A 5,946-nucleotide genomic window follows, 5' to 3' on the forward strand; every position below is an offset into this window, starting at 1 on the left:
AAAAAAAATAAAAAATAAAACTGGTTAATAAATTACTGAGTACAAGTTACTTCCTGTTTTAATGTATTTTCAGGGTGTTTGGGCCAGTGCAGTATATGAAAAAGTAACACTTGTGGATAAAATGTTAACGTTGAAGTTGTCAAAGCAGCTATACCGGGGTAACTGCTTTATAAAGCACAGCAATTTCAAGCCCAACTGACTACCAGCTGTAAGTCAATGTCATTATCATAACCTCAAAGATTAATGTTACACATGAAAAATTAACATGGCTAATGTTAGCTAGCTAGCTAACAAACTACATTTTCATCTACAGTATGTATCACACATTTTGCTTGTGGAGTAGTACAGGTACAGGTTAAAGTACAGGTTAAAAAAACAGGTACAGGTTGTTCTTTTAGAACAATTGTTTTTTTTACTCATGCATGACTTGTAATGCATTACTACCCACCCCATTGTACTCACTAAAGTAACTGCCTGATCTCACGACACAGTGACATCGCTAAAAATAGGCCCAGCAAGACAGGAAATGTGAGCTGTCAGATGGCAGACAGGCTGTAAACAAATCTCCAGCTCAGCCAAACTTTTAAGAGAAAGTAAAGGCCAGTGGTTACATTTTCAGCCAAACTGTTCTAGATCATATGGATAACTTTTAGCTTGTTTACAACCTGATCTGATTATCTGACTGAAGATATCACTGCTTTCTGAGACCTAGGGTATGATGAGGATGATTGAGATGAGTATAATTTTATCACAACCAATGGAGGTGATGGCCAGAGCTAAGAGAATAAGACATGACCATTGTGAGCATTTTGGCATGACAGCCACACCCATATTTACATCAGCTTAACCACAACTGTTCAATATCAAAAACAAACTTTGAACCTCAAGTATTATCTCTCTTAGGGTTAGGGGAAAAGATTTTTAGTCTTGTTAGTTTATGTGCTATTGCGGGCAAAACCACCAGCACAGTCCTTTAATGCAGTGATGATACTTACAATTGATAAAAGTCAGACTTTATTGTTTCTAAATATCTCTTTGATGAAATGGAACAGTTTTTAGATTTTGCAAAAGTGGGGGTTCTTCTTTGTATTTAATTGTTTTATATAGTATTCCCCTAAAAGCCTGTGATTCCAGTAACTAAGCCGATCCGCATTTGTAAACATTTCTACACAATGATGGAGATACACACAGTGATTGCTGACTTTGGTAGGAATGCAACTACGGTGCGATAGGGCCAAGAAGATCAATGTTATCCTGCCATGTGAATGGCTTTTCTTTATGCTTCATCATGATGTACCTTCTATTCTTCAGCTGTTGATGGTAGTTCAGACATCATGAATACTTGTAGGGTCCATACATTGTTTGTAATTGTGTTTGGAAAGATTATTCTACGAGCAATTTAGCAGCAGTGAGGTGTACTGTACATTCTAAATGTTTAATACAGTGCAAGTTTTTACAGTGTAAACAGCTGTGTTCATAGTTTATGAATGAGTGAATGAAGATTGGGAAAGTGTCCTAATACCTGTTGTGTTGTGTGCTACAGTGTATTAATCCTGTTTTCTGTGTAGCAATATGTGCTATTTTTTCAGTTAAGTCTTACATTTGTATCTCTCTAAATTGTGTATGGAAGGAGAATAAGTCCTCTCAGAAGAACTAATAATAATTTTGCCATTCAGCTGTGTCTCACATGTGATGAGTGTGTGATTGTGTTGAGGATGATTTGACTTAAGATACAGTAAGCGTGTAGTAATGAATTGCAGTTTGCTACTGCAGACTGAATAAAAAGCAAGAAGCGCTTGCGGTTCTCAGACAAACATGGCTGATTACCCACAGGAGTGGGATTTCAAAGGCCTGAGCTGAGACCATTACAGAAGCAATTAAAGTGGGATGCGCTGGAGGCCTGCATGGGCTTTAGCTGCACTCCAGTGTTTCAGCCTAATGAGGCCTAATCTGGTGAGCTGGTCTAATTAAAAGGGAGGGAGCTTTTTCCTGTGGGCACCAGGCAGCCAGCAGTTAGTGCACTCCGTAGCTGTCTGAGGGAAAAGCAAAGTACAAGTCAGAATGTGCATTGTTTACAACCAGAAAGTTTCATATTCTTCCATTCTCTGTCCATTCAAATTAAAACATTTAACTTGACATTGTAACATGTTCGCTTGTCTCTGATCTTTCCAAGGTCTCTAATCTGGTTTGTCATGATTGCCTTTTGGCATGAAATGTGTCTTTAAATGAGCTTTTTTATATGTACATTTGGCATGGAAAGTCTTTCACGCTAATTTTAGGGTCACTCTTTTTCCATATTGTTGGTGTGGCTTTCTGCAGAGCAGAATTAAAGGCTGAAATGAAGCACGCAGGACGGGTAGAGGCACACATGAGTAGCCAGCTGTGACTCTTCAAATTAACGGGCCTGGAGAACCCAGCAGCTCTTCTCACAGGGTTAGACCAATTAGCTTCACATTCAGAGTAACAATGGGGCTTTTAATGGTAGTGTTTCAGAGTGCTCTTTCATAATGATGCCGAGTGAACACATTCCTCTGGTTTTTCAGTCATGACTCCGAACTGAGTCCCACCAAGTTTCCTCTGAATTGACTTTAATGCTTTCGTTTTGTTCTCTTGCTTCAGATCACTACCAGATTGTGGAGTAAAAAATGAATAAAATACACTTTCTAAACACTTTTGCTTTGTGTTCAACTCAATTAAAGGGTCAATTCACACGTCTCACTTACTCCTTGTACAGGGGTGAGGGACATTTTTCTTATCAAGTTTACGCATCCTTTGAGGGCCATACTAAATTATTGAACACATACATCATGTCAGATTATAGTGATGATAATAAAGCTACTCACAGCTGGTCTTCTAGGGGTCAGTCAGTCTTCAGTGAAACTGAGTCTTTGCAAGAGTCAGTTTTGAAAAGAACTGCTCACAATTGCTGGTTGTCTCAAACAGAGATGCAAACTTTAGTGCATGTGTCCTTTGAATGGGAAAGTACAGTTCATAGAACTTGTGCAAAGGAATGTTTTTGTACCTAGCTGTCAGCTCATCGTGGCTTTTGTGTTGTAGATAGGCACATGTGAATATTTTCAGTTCCTTCTATTTACTTTTCATGTCTGAAACCTCTCACCAAATACCTGAAGGTGTTTTCACATTCATCAGCGTATTCAGATGCCATAGCAGCTTTTGTTCTTGCACAGTAGGGAAATGCACAGTGTTTCCTCCTTCTAGTTGCACTTGCCACAGCTTTAATGTCACTTCAAATGATTTGACGTTTGAAAACAGAGTTTCCTCATCAGGTTTTGCTTCATCTCTGTGAATTACTCCAGACAAACAGACACTTGGAACTGTTTTACTTTATCCGATGTTAGCACCTCCAAAGCATCAGCAAGGCACACAAATTCTTCTTCTGAATGAGGTTTCAGCTTCTTAGTTATTAGCTCACTCATCACAAAACTGCATAACACTGCCTGTCGGAATGTGGTCTTGTGAAAGCTCCTTGTTGGGAATCCAGACTCCACTGAAGAGCGTTAACTTTATCCAGGCACTTTTGTCCTTGGAGCTCATCCAGTTTAGCAAGTGTACAGCATCTATTATTCATCATTCAAATGATAGAATTATCCAAACTAGTGTATGTCTTAATTAATGTCTTCATACTTATAGGATCCTTTGGCCAAACGAATTAGTCATTAATTTGTAGCCATAAAATGATGTAAAGGCAATCTGGAAAACTGAAATTATATGTAAGTGTAAGCAAAGCAGACTGAGATAAACAGAATTATAATTCCAAACATAAACTTGATGTGCTCGCACATATTAACATATACGTGAAACATGCTTCATGTGTGGTGTTGTATATGTATGTACATATGAGGCCAATTGTAAGTCATACCCTCTGAAAACTTTTATTCTCCTCATCTTGTGTCTTTGCAGTCTTGCTAATTGGTTCTTGAATTCATCAGGCTAATTAATGATATGCAGATGAGGCTTGATTGGTTTGAATGTTGCATTGAAACATGAAACACCATGGAGGGAGATTGGGAGACCCCCCTCTTTGCTTATCAAGATATGGAGATAATTGCACTTAAAGTCATTTGCATGCGTTAATGAATTTGTCTTATGCTTGTCATGATCACAGACATGCAACAAATAATTGATTTCCTATCAACACTGAGCATTTCAAACTGCCTTTGTCACAACTGTGTGAAGTCAACAAAGCTGCCTGTATTATTCCACTACTAGAGAATCAAAGTCTGCTCTAAAAGTAATACCAGACATTCAGGTATTTTTGAACTGTACATAAATGTGATGAATATGTGAAGATGTGTGACCACCACCCAGACCAACAATCAGACAGTGACCCCAGCTCCAGCTTCAGTTGCTCTCCCTGTCTTTCATTAGGTGAAGATCTGGCTGTTTTCACATGTATTCATGTATGTAAAGGTTGTTTTAAATGTGCACACAGGGCTAAGACATGTATGACTTTTAAAAACAGATGGAAACAATCCACAGAAATATGGAAATTCTGAAATTCTGAAATTGGTAACATCTGTGTAAATATCAGACTGCCAGTCTGACTCAATGAATGTGGGCTACTACTAACTCAACAGGCTGTGCACAACTGAGTGTTAGAGCCACAGGAAGACACTGTCTCTCTCTTTGGAGCAAAAACGCTGAATATTTAATGATGATTAAGATAAGAAGTAAAGTTGTGATTTTACAAATAAAAGTCATATATGTAACACTAAAGTCATCATTTTTATGAGAACAAAGTCTTGATGTAATAAAAAAAAATGAGAGCTTTCACCTGTTTACTATGGCTGATTATTGAACAAAATTTTCAAAATACCATGACTCTCTTTGAAATATTAAATATATCTAATAATATTAAATTGCAACTTTTTCATAATGTTCGATTGTTTCACCTGAGCAGCGGCCCTACTCGATTGCATGATGTCAGTATTTGTGATAATGATTATGGTCACTTCCTCATCAAAACATGAACAACACCACTAAAAATGTAAAAAGACATTTTACTGTTACTAATATCAAATGCACACATGCTGTAATGAGGAAAAGAACCAGTGAGTCTGATTGGTTAAAGAAATTCAAAGAATCAATCCAGATCGTTATATTTTCGGTGAGACGGAGGGCTCTCCATGAGGGCTGCAGCCAGGCCTGAAGTTTTCTTTGAGATGCAGTGTTGGACATAGTGCACATTGTGGATCTGAGTGAAAGACATTTAGTTACAAAGCAAATAAGCTGCTGTTCGTCCACCATCCACAGGCTTGTGAAGTATTTTGAAGTGAACATAGTTTCCACATCAACACCAATGACTTGTACTGCTTTCAGTGGACTGTGGCACAAGCTTAGAGCTCAGCCCAGATCTGGCCCATAGACTCAAACCTCACCAGATCCTTTAGCCAAATGTTACATTTTTTCATACATTACATTGTGATTTAATCAATGTCAGAATGTACGAAATAAAAAAAAAAAAAAAGTTGTAACTGAAACTCTATCACACCTCTTTCACACTTCAGATGTTAGAAATCTGGGCACACGACAGACAGCTAACAGTGTGATGTGGCAAAGCTTTTTGAATGGCCTCTTTGGTCAACTGTATGCCTTTAACACACATTTCCCAAAAATCCCAGGAGCACTTTTCAGGTGATTCAGACTGACCTCATGGAATTTCCCGTTAGTTACTGGCACTGAGGCAGTTTCACAAAGTGTACAGTGTGGTAATGACTTTCTGAGGACATCGTTTGTTCATTCATTTATTCATTCAGTTATGATCTATGGTCTTTCATTCAGTATCCCCTCCTTCATCATGAGGTGACAAGAATACATGCAGGGTTAAAGGGATAAATCAAGACAATAATACTTTATGTGCTGTTTTTGTTTGGGCTACAATACAGATTATGCTCAACTCACACACTGGTAAAATGTAATGATAAA

Source organism: Chaetodon auriga, chromosome 19 (genome assembly GCF_051107435.1).
Source record: "Chaetodon auriga isolate fChaAug3 chromosome 19, fChaAug3.hap1, whole genome shotgun sequence".
NCBI lineage: Eukaryota > Metazoa > Chordata > Actinopteri > Chaetodontiformes > Chaetodontidae > Chaetodon > Chaetodon auriga.